A 20,769-nucleotide genomic window follows, 5' to 3' on the forward strand; every position below is an offset into this window, starting at 1 on the left:
CATATGTGTGTCTCTGTATCCAAATTCCCCCCTTTTATAAGCATACTAGTCATAATGGATTAGGACCCATCCTAATGACCTCACTTTAACACAGTTACCCCTGTAAAGACCCTATGTTCAAATAAGATCACACTTTGAGGTCTTAGGAGTTAGGATTCCAACATATCTTTTTGGAAGGAACACAATTCAACTCGTAACAGGTTCCTAAAGGAATGAAATATGGTAACTTATTTAAAGCACCTAACGGAAATCTTTGGTTATGAGAAGTACTTAAATAGCAATTGTATACATACTTTTAATGGTTTTACCTTCTGTACTTTGTAATGATCTTATAAATACATGGTTACTCTCTGGGATTAATAGACCTATAAAGAGAGGGTCTATATGGGGAAAATATATAAATATACAGAATATGTCAGACCTAAGAATCAATTATGAAAATAAAAGGCTTTATATTTATTTTTTTTAAGACTTTATTTATTTGAGAGAGTGCGAGAGAGCGAGCAGAGGGAGAAGCAGGCTCCCCCCGACCCAGCACTCTAGGATCACAACCTGAGCCCAAGGCAGCTGCTAACCGACTGAGCCACGCAGGGGCCCCAAGGTTTTATATTTATGTATATGTTTGGGGTGGAGCTGGGAAAAAGCAGGGGTATAGGTAGATGGTGAATGAAGGGCATAGAACTTAATTATCCAGATTGATTGATTTTGAATTAACACTGGGTTCTACTTCACTTTGAAAACAGAGTTAAAGAGAGATACAGAATGAAAGTGTACCCTTGAACAGTATAATTTGTGTCAGAAACAGTCTGAATCATTGTGTTTGTAGAGCAAACAGAGTCATTAGAGAATCAGCCACATTCTTATGACAGAAAAACTCGAACTATAATTATTCTACAAACAGCGTTACTTGGAAAATGTTTACTATAGTAACATTTTCAAGCCTCTCTGGGATTTAAAAGTGATATATTTTCTGGGGCACGTTTGGTTTTAGAGTGTTATTTGAAGAGAAATTCTCACTGTTAATAAAACTAGAAAGGAGAAAATTGTATTTGCTATTTCATGAAGAGAGACATCTCGTTTGATCTTGAACTTTTCCCTTCAGGATATCCTCCATGGCAGCGGGTAACTAAGACAATGCAGTGGAATGCACGGCTGAGAGGGTGAGTCTTCGAGAAGATGAAGGGTTATTATGTAAGAATCTGGTCTCCATTAAGAATAGAACAAGAGGAAATATGTTTGATTTGCAGAAGGAAGAATTTAGGCTAGATCTAAATACTCTCTGAATTGGTAATCAGTAAAATAGATGCCCAAGAAAGGCTAAGTAATACCATTCCTAAGAAGATCTGTAAAATTATGACAAATTCCATTGTTAATAGTTTTCAAAAATCATAAGGACTTATGAATATTCTATCCAGCATATGAGATTTGCATTACCCTAGGCAATTTTTCAAAATAACTCTTCTAAATAATCTTTCTGATTACTTTTACTCAGTATATATATATATTTTTAAATATTTTTTTCTTTTCTTTTAAAAATTTTTTTTTATTATGTTATGTTTTCACCATACATTACATCATTAGTTTTTGATGTAGTGTTCCATGATTCAATGTTTGCGTATAACACCCAGTGCTCCACGCAGTACGTGCCCTCCTTAATACCCATCACCAGGCTAACCCATCCCCCCACCCCCTCCCCTCTAGAACCCTCAGTTTGTTTTTCAGAGTCCATCGTCTCTCATGGTTCATCTCCCCACTATATATATATTTTAATGGATGGTTGAGTTTGATTAAATTATCAATTTGAAAGTCATTTTAGTGTTATAAAAGCGTGGTCTTATAATTTTCCCACTCAAAGATTTCCATTGAAGTCAAGTTAAAGAAAAATTGAAAATGGAGAGAGTTTTAATTCTTAGATTTAAGATCTAAATCCTGATTTTCCCAGGAAGAGCGTAGATTTCTTTGAGGATAGGAATCTATCTTCCTCCTTCCCTCCCTCCTTCCCTTCCTTTTCTTTCCTCTTTCTCTTTCTCTCTTTCTTTCTTTCTTTCTTTCTTTCTTTCTTTCTTTCTTTCTTTCTTTCTTTCTTTCTTTCTTTCTTTCTTTCTCAAAGCTGATTCCAAGGAACCTTTCTCATAAGGAAGCATTCATTCTATTTGTTTTGGAAAGTACCAGAAGACTTATGAACAATATTTGTGAGAGGTGTACAGAAAGGGGTGCTGCACTCTCCATATTGATTGTTACCGTTGATAGAGGCCAGCAAATAATTGCACAAATCTTTTCACTGTGCCTAAGAAGATATTTTCAATGTAAGTCTATAAGGGATCAAAAGTGGTTACCAAGCAAGTCCATTTTCAGACGTGACTTCTTTTTGACTGTTCTGGATTTATTATTTTTTTTTTTTGCCAGTCTTATTAATAAAGGGTTGAGTTTTAATGGCTATGAAAGTACAGGAGACATATTTTTGGGTCCATGAAGGACAGAAATTTGGATCAAAGACTAAAATAAAGAACCCTTGAATGACTATACATCTGCGAAAGAGAACTGAAAATGTTTAGCTTCTCCCAAAGGGAGGTTTAAAGGAAACTCTTTTGTTTAGCCTGATCTAATGGGGACGGGGATGGGAAGGAAAGTCCTGAGAGGCTGAAAAAAAATATGAAAACCTCAGGCTCCCCTCACTCAAATTTGAGGTTTGAATTTACACCCTTTGAAAGGCCTATGTTCTCCAACAAAATAGTATAAAAAGCAATGTCAGGCTAATAACAATACTGGTGTCCTCAATAAAAGTAATTAAAAGTCTTTTCTAGAAAGACATTTTTCTAGAAAGACATTTCAACCCTGCATAGGATTCCTCTAGATAAAGTGCCACCAAACATGAACTCACAGTTCTAAATTACAAGAAACATGAAGAAACAATCCAGAATCATTAACAATGATAAATTTCTTAGACCCTAAGAACTTCAGAAATATAAAATACTTAAAACTATTAAAGGGAAGAAACAAACACTACTAAAATATTTACTAAGAGTAATTTTTCTGGCCTAGAAAGGGATTAATTTGTGTGCTCTTTCATAGGTTGTTTTACTTATAAAATAACCCAGGACCAGAGTTCTGCTTATGGGCAAAAGGGTACTCCATGTTATTTTCAGAACATTCCTTCTTGCATATGCTGGGTCTCCATGAGCAAACCTAACCGGGAATGGGCACAGCTGCTAACCTTCTACAGCAGGCCAGTGAGCAAAGAGAAGTTCAAATTTGTATTCCAGCTGAAGTCAAGTTTGGAAAGTAGGCTAATTCCAAAAGGGTGGAAAAGAGTGAGAACCAAATAAAAGAGAAGCAAGACAAAACCCATGAATTTAGGAGGTGGAGGATGTGGTGTTCCTTAAGGCAAGAGAATACCAATGGAAGATGAAAGCGACCCTTCATAGGTCACCTTCAAAGGGGACTGCGGTTTGGGGCAATATTCAGAAACGTTGTTTTGGCTATGAAGTGAAGCCAGACCCAGTGAAAGAAACCTAATTTCAGAAGGAGACTCTGTCTGCTAGGATGTGAATAGGAGATTTTATTTTATTTTATTTTTTAAAGATTTTATATTTAAGTAATCTCTACACCCAACGTGGGACTCAAACTTACAACACTGAGGTCGAGTCACATGCTCTACGAACCGAGCCAGCCAGGTGCCCCTAGTAGATTTTAATCTCTAGAACTATACATTTTTGACTAGGCTTGGTTTCTCCTGTCTCTGGCTCAGGAACATCTGTCCTGTGTCATATTGCTGTTGGAGACAAAACTATCAGAGTCTTCTGTTTCAACTGATGAGCTTCCAAATGAATGGGACAGAAAAGTTTCTCAGAACCAGAATTTAGTGTTAATATCTTAATATGATTTAATATCATGTCAGGTCTGTAGGTAGCATGTCATGATGAAAGGAAGTGTGCTCAAGTCATGTGATGGCTACTTACACCCACAATCAATTGCTTGGAACTTTTTGGGAACTGTTTCTAGAATAAGGACTGGAATAGATAAAATTAATTCAAACTGCTTTTGCTTAAGAAATTTCCAGATTTCCAGACAGGAATCAGCTGTCTTCATGAACAAAATCCAACTCAACGGTAAAAGCCAGATTAGCATAACTTGATGGAGACACTCCTTTTAGTTGGACATTGTGGTGTTATAAAATGAAACATTCTAGGTAAATAGGGATAATTTAGAGCCAATCCCCAAGGAATCTGGAAAATCATCAGGCAGTTATTTTTAATTCTTTCCTTCCTCTCTCTCCCACCCTCTCTCCGTCCCCCACTCCCTTCCTTTCTTCTTCCCCTCCCCTCCTCTGCCTTCGCCTCCTCCCTCCCTTCCTCCTCCCCCTTCCCTCAGTCTCTTTCCCTTCCCCTTCCTCTCCCTCTATCCTGGCTGCTTCTTTTCTCTCAGCACCCACTTTGCAGACAAACTTCTCTCCCCACTCATCTGCATCTTCCACATGGTGGCCTCAGACCCACTCCCAAAGTTGACTGGGCTGTATTCTGTGTTTCACGCTCAGTCTGTGTCAGGGGTTACAGTCAGATGCCTCTTCCAGCCCGAGGTAGGCATGGGAGGGGTAGAAATAACCATAATCCTAAAAGTAATAAAGTTTCTTTTTATCTCCTTGAATATAGAGTCATTCTTTGTCCCATGGGGTAATTTTCAAGCTACCCTGTGTATTTAAGAGCAGTTGGTATCCCTGGGCTCTTGAGATGATTCATACAGTTTCATGCAACACTCCACTGTTTTCCTTCAGATTTTGTTGAAGCTGGTGGTTTTTGTTACAAGTCACAGTGAGTCTTCTGTGGGTTGAGTGAGGGATTCTTTTCCTAACAGTATGCTTAAGGGCAGAGGAGGATGTTCCTTTTACAGATATCAGGAAACATGAAAGAGAAACAGATCTAATCCTTTACAGATAGAATTCTATTTTTCTTCCTATTTCACTTGGATATGTTCTTTTTTACCCCAGCTTTAGAAACTAACAGATAAAAAAGCAGTTTAAACTTAAATAGTGCCTTTTTTTTTTTTTAAGAACAGCATTTACAATCCAGTTTGCATGTTCTGAGGAATACTATATCTTGAAAAAATAAGGAATTCATACTACATACACTTTAGAAATAGTTATTAAACAAAAAAAAGTAGGTTTCTTTACTGCAGGACTTTTCAGTTCCTTTAATATGCTAATGGGCATTGTGACACTTCAAGAATGGATTATACTTTTCTGAAAATTATTTGACCATCAAAAAAAGCATAGTCCTGGAAGCAAAAGCTTTTAAACTTGTTCCTGCCAATGCAAGTTTCACTGCTCTCTTGATTCAAAGGATTGTCTGACGCTGTGCATGATTATGATACTATCCCCCAGCTCCAAACCTTCCCTCCTCTACTCCACTTGGTGATGCAGGGGCCAAGACCCTGGAAACCACATTTTTCTTTAGTCATCTGGCTTCCTTTTGGGATGCCCTTGAGAGAGACTGGGCAGCAGGAGGAAGGGAGAGGGCTTTTCCTTCTTCCTTTCTGTTTGCTGTTTCTAGATATCGCCCTACCAGTGGCCTTCACTTGGCAGCAATAATTAGTTGCTGTCTCAGCTTCTCTCCACACTCTCAGAGCCTCATTGCAGTCTGAGGTGAGGTAGCAGCAGCTCCAGGTAGTGGCCCCCTTGGGAGTCAGAGCTCCAAATGAAAGAGGCCTCTCCTCAAAGCACCCGAGTCCCAACTGTGGCTTGCTTGGCAGTGCCTCACCTTGAGCCTTGGGTCCCACCTCGATGGGGCCCTCCCCCACCTCCCAGTTCTGGCCATTCCAACCTCTTCCCTAAGAGTAGAAAGCCGCTTGCTACCTAACTCTGTTATCTTAGTGTTCCTTTGTGCTGTTTTTGAGCCCTCCAACATCTGCAACAAATTTCCCATATCAAATTCTCTCTGTTAAAATACCTAGTGTGGTGTCTATTTTCCTGACTTGACCTCAATGGAAACAATGCACCTGAGAGCTTCCCCTCCACAGGAGTGCCTTTGGAGAGGGAGGGAGGCTGGGAGAGTGGGTAGAAGAGTCAGTGGAGGAAAAGCCTTGAATTCTTGCCTTGAATCTAAAGCAATGGTTTTCAGACCTTAGAAATTCAAGTGAACTCAAAGAAGTTTCATTTTGAAAATTTCACAGCACCCCTGAAATAATAGGATACATTCTGGAGTGTTAGTAAAATAGAAGTGTGAATTCCTTTTTCACCTATGAAGTTACTCAGTGATTTTAGTAAAAATGTAATGAAATGTAACCTTTCTGCAGGGCCGTATTTGCCATAATTTTAAACACAGATTAACCATCCCAAGACAGTGGAAAGAGGTAGTGTGACTTGGTAGGGTATTGGAATTAGAATATTGAAAATGTGAGCATATGTTCTCATGGAATCTCTAGGGATACATTTAAAAATACTTGGTTTAAAAAAATAACTAAATCTCTGGGTCTCAAATTTGGCTGATCATCAGAATCATCTGGGAGATCATTAAAATTACAGATTGCTGAATTGGACCCCAGGACCAGGGTCAAATTCAGACTCTACTGGGTTAGGCCCCTGGAACTGTTATTTTTGGGAAACCCCATGTGAACGAGGGATTCTGATAATAACAGGTTTAGGATCTATTATTATATAAAATAAAAATTTTCTAATTTTTTTTTTTTTTAGAACTTAGATTCAAATTTCAGTGTTTGGGGTTTTTTTTCCCTCCATTAAAAGTCTGAGCTAAGAGCCACGGTGCTGACAGTCTCTCTATCTTAGCAGGGGGCAGTGGGGAAACTCTGGGTTGGAAGAGACAAAAGGCAATGGAGCTTCCCTCCAAGGCTAATTTTTGAAGGGCTTTTGATCATCTCCACCCAGTGTCAAAGCCAATCATGGAACCTCAGAGCCAAGGCGGTTCTGACAGGTTGTTTCCACACCACGACACCATTTCTGTCTGCTTGTTGGGGCTCCGAGGGGGCGCCTGCTGTCAGAATGCTGAGATTCTAAGTTATAAGTGGGCCTTTCACAATCAGTGCAGAGGTTTTTTTTGCCAAGTCATTACTTTCCTGGGATTCTAAGATATAGTAGCCAGGCATCTGACTTCTGAAATAAACAGCCATCTGTGTCCACAGATCCTGCCAGGAACTTTTCAGATAAATGAAATGAATGAAAGAACAGAGCCAAAGCGAGCAACAAGGAAGAGTCTCATTTAACGGAGCTAGGGTCCGTTTTCTTGCTTGGAGAGCCTCAGTTTTTTTTTTTTTTAAGATTTTATTTATTTATTTGACAGGGAGAGAACAAGCAGAGGGAGAAGCAGGCAGAGGGGGAGGGACAAGCATTCTCCCTGTGGAGCAGAGAGCCCAATATGGGGGTCGATCCCAGGACCTGAGCCAGAGGCAGACGCTTAACTGACTGAGCCACCCAGGTGCCCCTGGAGAGCCTCAGTATTTTTAAAAACCTTTTGCGGAGGGCTCAGTCATTAAGCGTCTGCCTTCGGCTCAGGTCATGATCCCAGGGTCCTGGGATCAAGCCCCACAACGAGCTCCCTGCTCCGTGGGAAGCCTGTTTCTCCCTCCCCCAGGCCCTTGCTTGTGTTCCCTCTCTCGCTCTGTCTCGCTGTGTCTCTGTCAAATAAATAAATAAAATCTTAAAAAAAAAACCAACAAACCTTTTGCGGAAAAGGGGGGATAAGGCATCTATCTGGCAGTGCAAGTCCTTACTCCCTCCCTGTGTGCCTCCTAGTTACAACTAGCAAAGTTGAGGAAATCAGGAACTTCCTGCTCAAGGTCAGGGAAAAGGATGCAAAATCTGTTAAAATCGAGAAAACCAAGGATAACGTGGAGTTTGCAGTTTAGTACAGCAGATACCCTTACATCTTGGACGAAGGGAAGGCAGAAAAACCGACACAGTCCCTGCCCCTAGGTTGCACAGTGAAGGAGCTGAAATAAACCAGACATGTGGATTTAACTGTATTATAATTTGTTTAATTCAAACAAATGAATAAATAATTATTTTAAGGGGTGGAAAGGATGCTTGTTTTCCAATTGCTCCAGTTGGCCAATCACAGCGACATCCAGTTTGGATGAATACTGTTTGGGTTCCTTGGGATCGTGGGTCCTGGATTTGATCAGGGAACTCACCAGACTTGTGGCTTTTCAATCGTGGAATCTGTTGACACAAAAAATCCTTAGCACTTTGGGTGATTCAAGTGCACTTTCATAATTTGCTCTCATTTTACGCTCTTTGTTATTTCCACATTCCACAAGAATCCATCACTCTTCTCTTGAGTTATGTGCTGCTTAGGGCTGATGCTCATACCACCCACTCAGGGAGGGCAACCTCAGCTTCTTGAACTCACAGAACCTATTGTTCTGTCCCTTTCTTGCCCAGCGTTGTCACTGCAGCCCTGTACTCTGGCTGGGAGGGCATGGAAATGACTCCCCAGAGAGCCATTCATCACAGTAATAAATGTTCTGTGTTTTACTAAGTTCCATCAAAGTTCACCTCCACACCGAAGTGAAACAATTGTTCTCTGTGCGTTCTTTTCTGCGTCAAAACATACTGTTCCCGAAAGTGCATGAGCTATTTGTGTATGTGCGGTAGGTCAGCTTGAAGCTGAGTCCACATCTGTACACAGACCGTGTGGGCGACTAGCGCTTACAAGACGCCTCGGTGCCCGGCTGGACCACCACCTTCAGAGGCTTCCTGTAGACGCTACAGTGGGCTCAGATGTGTGCATTTTCAGGATTATTCTCCACTTTTCTTCCTAGGCTCCCAGGTGGGTTGATTTTAATTGCTTCACTCATGTAAACATCTCTAAAGACTGTACTAGGTTAGTTAGCTGTGGAAGCGTGTTGCTGGCTTTCTCCTCTCCCCCGTTTTTCCCCACATGCGCAAATTAACCAGAAACATTTCATTGCTCAGTAATGAGGTTGGGATTCTTCTCTGTAGAGTCCAGGAGGACATAAAAGGCAGCCTGTCTTTATGTTAACATTGACTGTTTTCATCGTCTTCTTCCTACCAAAAACTCTCTGCCGACTTACTTTAGAAAAGAAGCAAACACTTCCCTGGCTTCTCAGAGTATGCAGTCCTGTTATTGAGCAATCTTAGAACAATTTACTGTGTAAGCCACCCCCCCCAAACACACACACACACACACACACACACACACACACACAAACACACCATGTCAAAACAAAACAACTTGGGCATCCTTTCCTTGTTTTTAAACCTCATTTGCTCAATAGCATATTTAATAAGATATATATCAACTTATTTTGTCCAGCACTATTTAATGCAATAACTTCCACACTCAAAAAGGCCTAAACATTTAGCCACACATGTCATCAAATAAGAGATTTGGTAATAATGTTCTGGAATTTAACATTTAGATTTTTAAGATATGCCTCGTTAAGAAAAACAAAAGGGCTTATTAACTCATTTGCTTTTCTTATTAACTCTATTTTTTAACTGACTGAGCAAACAGCCAATTAGAGGGCTAATTTGTTAGGGTCATACATTAGCTAAAAAGAAAAGAGAAAAAAACAATGACTATAGCAGAAGCTAGGAATTTCCAAAGGCTTATTTTGTTTGAGTTAGGATATGGTATCTTTTATTATTTTTATTTATTTATTTGAAGATTTCATTTATTTATTTGAGAGAAAGAGAGAGAGTACAATGGGGGGGAGCAGAGAGAGAGGGAGAAGCAGGCTCCCCACTGAGCAGGGAGCCTGACACAGGACTCCATCCCAGGACCCCAGGATCATGATGTGAGCTGAAGAAAGCCGCTTAACTGCCTGCGCCTCCTAGGGGCCCCAAGGATATGATATCTTTTAAATAGGCTGATGACAATTTGTCCCTTTACATATTAAAGATAAATGACTTAGACATCCCTGTCTGGCTACCTTAATCTTAAATTGCAGGAAAAGACAAGGTGGAACACAGATTTTTTTTTCCTTTTTTTTTTATTATTATGTTATGTTAATCACCATACATCACATCATTAGTTTTTGATGTAGTGTTCCATGATTCATTGTTTGTGCATAACACCCAGTGCTCCATGCAGAACGTGCCCTCTTTAATACCCATCACCAGGCTAACCCATCCCCCCACCCCCTCCCCTCTAGAACCCTCAGTCTGTTTCTCAGAGTCCATCGTCTCTCATGGTTCGTCTCCCCCTCCGATTTCCCTCCCTTCATTCTTCCCCTCCTGCTATCTTCTTCTTCTTTTTTTTTCCTTAACATATATTGCATTATTTGTTTCAGAGGTACAGATCTGTGATTCGACAGTCTTGCACAATTCACAGCGCTCATCATAGCACATACCCTCCCCAATGTCTATCACCCAGCCACCCCATCCCTCCCACCCCCCACCACTCCAGCAAACCGTTATGCTGACATGTATCATGTGACCTCACTGATATGAAGAGTTGTTAATCTCAGGAAACAAACTGAAGGTGGAACACAGATTAAACAAAGAAACAAAAAACAGACTGTGCCAACAACCATAAGGAAAGAACAGTTCCAAATTTTGTGTTGAATTTAACTTTCCTTCAGTTGATCCATAAGGCCTGCTATACCACAGCATTCCAAGAAACACTAAAACTTTGAGTTTTGGTATGGATGCTATCAGAAGTTTAACTGGTTTGATCAAAAATATGGTTGTGAAGACCCACTCATTCTTAGAGCAAAAACAGGTAACCAGGTTACAGTTTATACACTGACAATTAAGCTTTTTGTAAGGTAATCTGCAGTTTATAACCAATCCCACATTAAAATGTTTGCCATGTGTTATATTTGTATTACTTTACATTCTAAACTTTTTTTCACTAGTTTTATTGAGAAATAATTGACATACAGTACATCACTGTATAAGTGTAAGGCATACAACATGATGGTTTGATTTATATACACTGTGGAGTGATTACCACAACAGTCCATCTTTTACATATACAATAAAAAGAAAAGAAAAAAATTTTCTCGTTGTGATGAGAACTCATAGGATTTATTCTTTTAACAAATCTCAACTATATATCATACAGCAGTGTTAGCCCTAGTCATCATGTTATACATTACGTCCCAAATACTCACTTATTTTACAACTGGAAGTTTGTACCTTTTGACCACCTTTCTCCAAATCCCCTTCTCCCCACCTTCCACCTCTTGTAACCACAAATCTGACCTCTTTTTCTGTGAGTTTGGTGTTTTTGTTCTTTTCTTTTTTTTCTTTTTTAGATTCCATATAAGTGAGATCATACAGTATTTGTCTCTTTCTATCTGACATTTCACTTAGCATAATGCCCTCAAGGTCCATCCATGTTGTTGCAAATGGTAGGATTTCCTTCTTTTTTTTTTTGTGGCTGAATAATATGCCATTGTGTGTGTGTGTGTGTGTGTGTGTGTGTGTGTGTGTGTGTGTAAACATGAGGTGCAGATGTACTTTTGAGTTAGTGATTTCATTTTCTTTGGATGTATTCCCGGAAGTGAAATGACTAGATCATATGGTATTTCCGTTTTTAATTTTTTGAGGCTCCTCCATACTGTTTTCTGTGGTGGCTGCACCAATCTGTGATCCCACCAACAGTGCACCAGGGTTCCCTTTTCTCAACATCCTCACCAGGATTTGTTCTCTCTTGTCTATTTCATGATGGCCATTCTCACAGGCATGAGGTGATATCTCATTGTGGTTTTAATTTGCAGTTCCCTAATAACTAGTGATATTGAACATCTTTTCATGTACCTGTTGGCCTTTCATATATCTTCTTTGGAGAAATGTCTATGCAGGTCCCCTGCCTATTTTTTAATTGGGTTATTTGGGGATTTTTTGCTATTGTATGAGCTCTTTACATATTTTGAATATTAGCCCCTTATCAGATCTTTACAGATATTTTTCCCATTCCATAGGTTGTATTTTTACTTTGTTGATGATTTCTTTTGCTGTGCAGAGCTTTTTAGTTTGATATAGTCCTACTTGGTTTTGCTGCTTGTGCTGTAGGTGTTATATCCAAAAGATCATTACCATCACCTATGTCAAGGAGCTTGATTCGTATGTTTTCTCGTAGAAATTTTATGGTTTCACATCTAACATTTAAGTCTATAATCCATTTTGAATTGATATTTTGTGAGTGGTATAAGATATGGGTCCAGTTTTATTCTTTACATGTGAATATCCAATTATCCCAGCACCATTTATTGTAGAGACTGTGTTTTCTCCATTGAATATTCTTGACTCCCTTGTCAAATACTGGTTGACCATATATGATTGAGTTTATTTTTAGGCTCTCAATTCTGTTCCATTGGTCTGTTTGTCTGCTTTTATGCCAGTGCTATACTGTTTCAATGACGTTAGCTTTATAGTGTAGCTTGAAACCAGGAAGTATGGTGCCCCTACTATGTTCTTTCTCAGGATTTCTTTGGCCCTTCAGAGTTTTTTGTGGTTCAAGTTTTTTTTCTATTTCTGTAAAAAATGCCATTAGAATCTTGATAGGGATTGAATTGAATCTCTGGATGTCTTTTAGTAGTATTGACATTTTAGCAATATTAATTCTTCCAATCTATGAACATGGGATATATTTCCATTATTTTTTGTCTTCTTTTATTTCTTTCATCAATGTCTTATAGTTTTCAGAGTACAACTCTTTGACTTTCTTAGTTAAATTTACCCCTAAGTATTTTATTGTTTTTCATACAATTGTGAATGGGGACAATGTCTTTATTTCCTTTTTGGAAAATTTATTGTTAGTCTATAGATATGCTACTGATTTTTGTACGTTAATTTCATATCCTGCCATTTTACTGAGTTTATCAATTAGATCTAACAGTTTTTGGTTGAGTTTTTAGGATTTTCTATATAAAAATTATGTCATCTGCAAATAGAGACAGTTTTACATCTTCTTTTCCAATGCTGACACTTTTATTTCTTTTTCTTGCTTGATAAGCCTGGCTAGGACTTCTAGGACTATGTTGAATATGAGTGGTAAGAGTGGGCACGCTTGTCTTGTTCCTGACCTTAAAGGAAAAACTTTCAACCTTTCACCATTGAGTATGATGTTAGCCATGGGCTTAAATTTTGTCAAATGCTTTTTTCTGTGTTTTGCGTCCCAGGAATAAATCCCACTTGACTATGGTGTATGATCCTTTTAATGTGCTGCTGAATTCAATTTGTTAGTACTTTATAGAGAATTTTTGAATCTTTCTGTATTTATCAGAGATGTTGGCCGATAGTTTTCTTTTCTAGGAGTGTCCTTTTCTGGTTTTGGCACCAGGATAATGCAGGCTCATAAAGTGACTTTGGAAGTGTTCCCTCTTCTTTGATTTTTGGAAGAGTTTGAGGAGGATTGGTATTAATTCTTCTTTAAATGTTTGGTAAATTTTACCAATGAAGCCATCTGTCTGGGCCTTTCTTTGATGGGAAAATTTTGATTACTGATTCAATCTCCTTACTAGTAATTGGTCTATTCAGATTTTCAATTTCTTCCTGATCCAGTCTTGGTAAGTTGTATGTTTCTAAGAATTTTTCCATTTCTTCTAGGTTGTTCAGTTTTTTTGGCTTATAGTTGTTCATAAAAGCTTATTATGGTCCTTTGAATTTCTGTAGTATCAGTTGTAATACTTCCTTTTCATTTATAATTTTGTTGTTTGGGTCCTTTGACCTTTTTCCTTGGTTAGTGTAGCTAAGAGTTTGTCAATTTTGTTTATCTTTTCAAGGAACCAACTCATAGTTTGGTTAACCTTTTCTAGTTTTCTATTTCATTTACTTCTGCTCTAATCTTTATTATTTTCTTTCTTCTGCTAACTTACAGCTCAGTTTTCTTTTTCTAGTTCCTAAAGACATAGAGTTAGGTCATTTATTTGGAATCTTTCTTGCTTCTTACTATAGGCTTTTATTACTATGAACTTCCCTCTTAGGACCACTTTTGCTGCATCCTACAAGCTCAGGTATGTTGTGCTTCCATTTTCAGTTGTCTTAAGAAACTTTTTATTTACCCTTTAATTTCTTTGAAGAAATTTGTTGATCCATTGGTTGATCAGGAGAGTGTTGTTTAATTTCCACATGTTTGTAAATTTTCCAGTTTTCCTCTTGTTATTGATTTCTAGTTTCATGCCATTGTGGTCAGAGAAGATACTTGGTATAACCTCAATCTTGTTGAATTTCCTAAGACTTGTTTTATGGTCTAACATATGATCTATCCTAGAAAATGTTCCGTGTGTTCATAAGAGGTTTAAAGTCTATTTTATCTGCTGTACATATAGCAGCCCCTGGTTTTGCTGTTGCTATTGTTATTGCTACCATTTGCTTGAAATATTTTTTTTTAATCCCTTCACTCTCAGTCTATATGTGTCTTTAAAGCTAACGTGAGTCTCTTGTATGCAGCATATTTTTGGATCTTGTTTCTTTATCCATTCAGCCACTCTCTGTCTTTTAATTGGAGAATTTAATCCATTTACACTTAAAGTAATTATTGATAGATAAGGACTTAAGGATTGCCATTTTGCTCACTGCTTCCTCGTTGTTTTGTGGGTCCATTGTTCTTTGTTTCTTCTCCTGCTGTCTTTTTGTTTTGTTTTGTTTTGATGTCTCTTGGTATCCTATGCTTTGACTTTTTTATTGTGTTCTTTTGTGTAATTACTGTAAGATTTTCCATTGTGGTTACCATGAGACTTACATAAAATATCTTAAACTTATAACACCCTATTTTAAATTGATCACACTTTAACTTCAATAGAACTTGTAAACTTTACATTTTCATTTCCCCTTTCCCTCACATTTTAGGTTATCATGGTTACAATTCACATTTTTTTATCATACGAAACTAATAACAGATTCTTTTTATTACATTTTTTTTAACTTTGAAACTATGGTTGTAAATGAATTATGCACCACTATTACCATGTGCAGAATCTAACTGTGACTATATATTTACCATTATCAGTGAGATTTACAATACCCTTTTATGTTTTTATGATGGTAATTAGCATTCTTTTACTTCTACTTTCCATCCCTTTCTCTTATTCTTCTCCTTCAGGAATTCCCATAATGCAAATATTGTTTCTTTTCTTTGTGTCCTGTAATTCTCAGAGGCTTTCTTCAATCTTTTTTAAATTTTTATTTCATTCCTCTTAGGGGTAATTTCCCATGTCCTATCCTCCAGGTTACTGATTCTTTCTAGGATTTCTGTTTGTTTGTTTGTATGCTGAATACAGCTTTTAGCCTGTCTTACCAGGGAATATAACCAGAGCATATAAAAACTGCATAACCCATCCAACAGCCCTACATACAGCGGCACTTAAACAGAAAGCACAACCAATGGTGTCCCCCATCTGCAGAGCTAAAACGGGTGGTCTCACCTAACCAGGGAATTCAAAGCACACTGTGCCCTGATTTGGGTCCCCAAACAATGAGCTTACAGACTCTGTGTACTGTCCTGCTGCTCTGCCAGGGAAGGGAAGCTAATTCATAGTCCCACCTACTACTGAATATAGTACCCAGTCTTATCTAGTTAGCCTGACCAGGGAATCCAGGCAATTATGAAGCCCATCCTTCAGGCTCATTTAGATAGGGAACCAAGTTTTCCGGTCAGAATATGCCCATGACACAGCTCTACAGGTGAGCAAAACTACCGGCTGGGCACTACAGGTATGACCTTAGGCATTGCAGGTATGACCTTGGCCTGTCAAGATTCATGTGCTGGTTGTTACAAGCCCCTTCTCTCTGTCTGTCAGAGTTAGATTTCCAGTGGTTGGGCCCTGCAGATTCCCCCGCAATTCCTGTGGCATGAGATCAGAGGAAGAGCTCCCACAAAGCAAGCTATCCACAATGCTGGGGGTGGCTGGTTGTTCCCCCTGGGTTCTTTTTTCCCACTGGCGGAACCGAAGGCTCAGGGAAGACCTCTCTATGTGGTGCTGCACTGTTCAAGGGGATGGGCAGTTTGATCAATATGTAGCCACTTCTCTTAGCCTTTTAATGCAGTTTGTCTTGGTCTCTGTGGTACAGAGAGGTGCCTCAGCCTCATCCCCATGTTCTAGGATTCTCTGAGTGGTGTCTGTTCTTCAATAGTTGTTAGTTCTTCTTGTGAGAGGGAGTGAAGTTAGAAACAACCTATGTTGCCATCTTGTGACGTCACTCCCTAAATTCTAAACTTTGGAGATGGTAAGGAGTATTTTTTTATATATACAGAGTAATGGAATCTGAAAAATATATTGATTTGTCAGTGACTAACATATTAATCACAAACTTCTATTTTTTTAAGTTTAATTTATTTAAGTAATCACTACACCCAACATGGGGCTCAAACTCACAACCCCAAGATCAAGAGTTGTATGCTCCTCCAACTGAGCCAAACAGGTGCCCCAATCACAAGCTTTTTAATAAAACATCTAGAAGAAAAGTTACAAAACCTTAATCCAGTTGTTTGACTGATGGATTCTAAAGATCTATATACCTTGTTTTTGTTAGAGTTCATGTTTTTAAATAAATCTTTCATTTGTTAATCTAATTTTTTCTTACAATACTTCATCAATATATTTTGCTTCTTCTGATTTAAGACCTAAATTTTTTGAAATACTATAGTGGATAATAATTATAAGTAGTAAGACATAGATTGTTGGTTATTCACCAAACCAGGTTCCTCTTCTTCCTGAGCCCACACATGGTTTCCAAGGCCCTTGTTGCTATGGGACATGGCCCTGAGCCTGAGTCCTGAACTAATGGGATGTATGCAGAAGTGATGTGGACACTTCTGGGCTTCTCCCCCTGAGAGACTCCCATGAGCACTTCTCTATGCTCGTTCTTTCTTCTTCAGCCAGATTAAATGCAAAGAAGTGCAGGGCCCTTGGAAAACATATACTGAAAATGGCAGAGTCATAAGATGGAAGAAACTTGGGTACAAAAACTACTTCTTGAAAGAACACTTTCCATTGGACAAGAATACCTATTTATATAATCAAGGAATAAAACTTTTTGGCATTAAAAGGTTTTTGGATATATATGTTATTGCAAAACACAGGAGGTTCTCCAGCACATAAAAGCGTTCTTATATGGGTAAATACACAGTGACAGGTCCTCACCTCCTACCAGTATAACTAAAGTTAGGTAGATAGATATTCCTTGTCTCTTCTCCCTGGCAGGAAGAACATGGTATGTGGCCTTCACCTCAACAATTAGATGCTCCTTCCAGGGCTTTGACACAGAATGATATGCCATTTTTTTTTAGGATTTTATTTAAATATCTGACAGAGAGAGAGCACAAGCAGGGGGGATGGCAGGCAGAGGGAGAAGGAACAGCAGACTCCCCACTGAGCAGAGAGCCTGACATGGGACTCGATCCTAGGACCCTGGGATCATGACCTAAGCTGAAGGCAGATGCCTGACTGACTGAGCCACCCAGGCGCCCCCAGAATGATATTATTATTTCTTTGTTTTGAACAAGGACATGTGATACTGTCTTCACAGAATTGATTTTCCTTTTAGGTTTAATATGGATTGTTAACTTCTTTTATGGCTCTTAATTCAAGTAATCAACAAGTAAATATCTCTAAGTTAAGTTTCAGAGAAATTCAAACCCTAAGAGACTCTTAATCATAGGAAACAAACTGAGGGTTGCTGGAGGGAAGGGGGGTGGGGAGATGGGGTGACTGGGTGATTGATGGACGTTAAGGAGGGCACCTGATGTAATGAGCACTAGGTATTATATAAGACTGATGAATCACTGACCTCTACCTCTGAAACTAATAATATATTGTATGTTAATTAATTGAATTTAAATTTAACAAAATTTTAAAAGTTTAAAAAGTTTATTCTGAGACGTTAGAGGTATTTCTGCAAAAAATATTGTTATATTTCTGTCAAAATTAGGAGATTTATGTTTTAGGATGTGCTAAATAAATTTCTTCTCTCTCTATTTTTGCTGTCTGGCAACTGGTAAACCTTATAGGTTTTATATTTGTTTGTTAATACTCTATGGCTTGGCAATCATATAAGACAATTAATAACAAAATCAAAGAAACACATCAACAATAATACAATAATAGTAGGGGACTTTAACAGCCCCCTCACTGAAATGGACAGATCATCTAAGCAAAAAATCAACAAGGAAATAAAGACTTTAAATGACACACTGTACCAAATGGACTTCACAGATACATTCAGAATATTCCATCCCAAAGCAACAGAATACACATTCTTCTCTAGTGCCCATGGAACATTCTCCAGAATAGATCACATCCTAGGTTACAAGGTGTCGGCAGGGCCATATTCCCTCTGAAGTCTCTCAGAATCCTTCCTTGATTCTTCCAGCTTCCGGTAGCTCCTGCTAATACTTGTCACCCAGTGGCTTATAGATGTATTTTGGCGGTCTCTGGCTCCATCTTCACATGGCCTTCCATGGACCCACCATGTCTGGGTCCAAATTCCCTTCTCGTTATAATGACCCCAGTCATATTGGATTCAAAGCCCACCTTATCCAGTATGATCTCATCTTAACTTGATTACGTCTGAAAGAGCTTATTTTCAAGTAAGGTCACTTTCACAGATTCCAGGTGGACATGAATTTTGAGGGGACACTGTTTAATCCAGTACAAGCTTCCAATGCAAGTCAGAAAGATGATCAAAGGGTGTTTCCTTGAGGAAGAAGGAGATGATAGCTAAGCTGTCCCTTGAGGGATAAATGGAAGTGAAAGTAGAAATAAGGTGGTTTATCACCTAAACACATGTGTCACCACATAAAGCAGAATTTTTTTTAAATGCCTTCTATACAGAAAATTTTATTGTAGTCCTTATTTTAATTAAGACGAGGTTCAGTCTCAAACACTTACTTTGTCTTTCTTTATAGTAATGTCTCCTTCACTGCTTTAATCCAAGCAATCCTACTTTATTCTTGGCTGTGAAATATTTAGAGTCCATGTGCTAAATACATATCACATTAACACTTCCTAGTACAAGAATCTCTCTGTAATCCCAGCCTCCTGGCCTTATTCCAACTGTAAACATGAAACACCTGTAGGCCTCTCCTTTTCCTCTGATTTGGAGTCTAAAAGTATTCTCACTCATAAGGAAGTATAAGAGATGCCTGCATTAGGATCAGACCTGACTTCATTCATTCATTCAATCATTCACTCCACAAGTTTTTTGAGTACTAACTGTGTACAAACCACTCTGCTAGGTGTGAAGAAGATTAAAAAAATTAATACATGGCCTGTCCTCAAAAAGTCTAGTCTAATATGGAAACAGAAAAGATAAGATATACACCATTACTGGCACACAATAATTACTGAAGAGATATTTGATGTAGTGAATAAAAAGATTTAAACATTATGGGGCAGAAGGAATTATTCCTGACCTTAAACTTCTTGAGAGCAGGATTCTGGGCCCTTGCCTGCTTGGATTTTTTTTTTTTTTAAGATTTTCTTTATTTGGCAGAGAGAGAATGAGAGCACAAGCAGGGGGGGACGGCAGAGGGAGAGGGAGAAGCAGGCTCCCCATCGAGCAGGGAGTCCGACAAGGGGCTCGATCCCAGGTCCCCAGGATCGTGACCTGAGCCAAAAGCGGATGCTTAACCGACTGAGCCACCCAGGTGCCCCTGCTTGGATCTTTTAAGTGTACTTAATTCCTCAAGCCTTTGAGTCATTGTCAGCTTTGAAATTAGTACTTAACCCTGCTGGGATCCCTGCCACCTTGTTTTATTTCTGTTGTGACCCTCGACCTGTTTTAGGCTTAAAAAGATGTGTGACTTTCTAGGAGCAACCATTTCTCAGATGTGTCTCTTAGAGCTTCCTGCTGATAGCTTAAGAGTCACTGCTGGGCAAACACACTGCTGACTACTTGTGGGACAGATGATGAAGATCTTTCTCTTTCTTTCAAACTGCTATGACTACTTCCCAGCTAGTTTTCACCTCCTGAAACTTATGAGAAATCTGAAGTCATTACCTTAACTTCAAATTTAATATTCTGAGGGGTCCTATAGAACAGATAGGATAGGAATTTGAAGACTATTTCTCCATATTCTTAGGGAATTGCTGGATCATATGATAGCTCTCTTTTTAACTTTTTGAAGAGCCTCCATACTGTTTTCCATAGTGGCTGCACCAATTTACATTCCTACCAACAGTGTATTTCCTTACCAACCCTGGTTACAATTTCTTGATAATAGCCCTTCTAACAGTGGGGGGTAATATCTTGTGGTTTTGATTTACATTTCCCTGATGATTAGTGATATTGAGCACCTTTTCATGTACCTCTTGGCCACCTGTACATCTTCTTTGGAAAAAAGTCTATTCAGATTCTCTGTCCATTTTTTTAATCAAATCGTTTGTTCTCTTGCTGTTGAGTTGTATGTGTTCTTTATATATTTTGGATAGTAATTGCTTATCAAATATATGATTTGCAAATGTTTTCTCCCATTCAGTTGGTAAACTTTCGTTTTTTTATGGTTTCCTTTGCTATGATAAAGGTTTTAGTTTGATGTAGTCCCATTTATTTATTTTTGCTTTTGTTCTCCGCTTTGGTGCCAGGTCCGAAAAATCATCACCAAGACCAATGTCAAGGAGCTTACTGCCTATGTGTTTTTCTAGCAGTTTTGTGGTTTCAGGTCTCACCTTCAAGTCTTTAATCCATTTGGAGATAATTTTTAGATATGATGTAAGATGCTAGTCTAGTTTCATTCTTTTGCATGTGGCTGCCCAGCTTTCCCAACACCTTTTATTAAAGAGATTGTCCTTTCCCCATTGTATATTCTTGCCTCCTTTGTCATAAATTAATTAACGATAAAGTGTGTG

General features: G+C 38.6%; 1 pseudogene; it reads left to right on the forward strand.

Moving 5' to 3' along the window:
* Positions 1-3,176: 3,176 nt before the first annotated feature.
* On the forward strand, positions 3,177-7,947 carry LOC112825808 (large ribosomal subunit protein eL38 pseudogene; annotated as a pseudogene).
* The last annotated feature ends 12,822 nt before the right edge of the window (positions 7,948-20,769 follow it).

This window comes from Callorhinus ursinus, unplaced genomic scaffold (genome assembly GCF_003265705.2).
Source record: "Callorhinus ursinus isolate GAN/ISIS: 27379988/994484 unplaced genomic scaffold, GSC_fseal_2.0 scaffold4, whole genome shotgun sequence".
In the NCBI taxonomy this organism is placed as follows: Eukaryota; Metazoa; Chordata; class Mammalia; order Carnivora; family Otariidae; genus Callorhinus; species Callorhinus ursinus.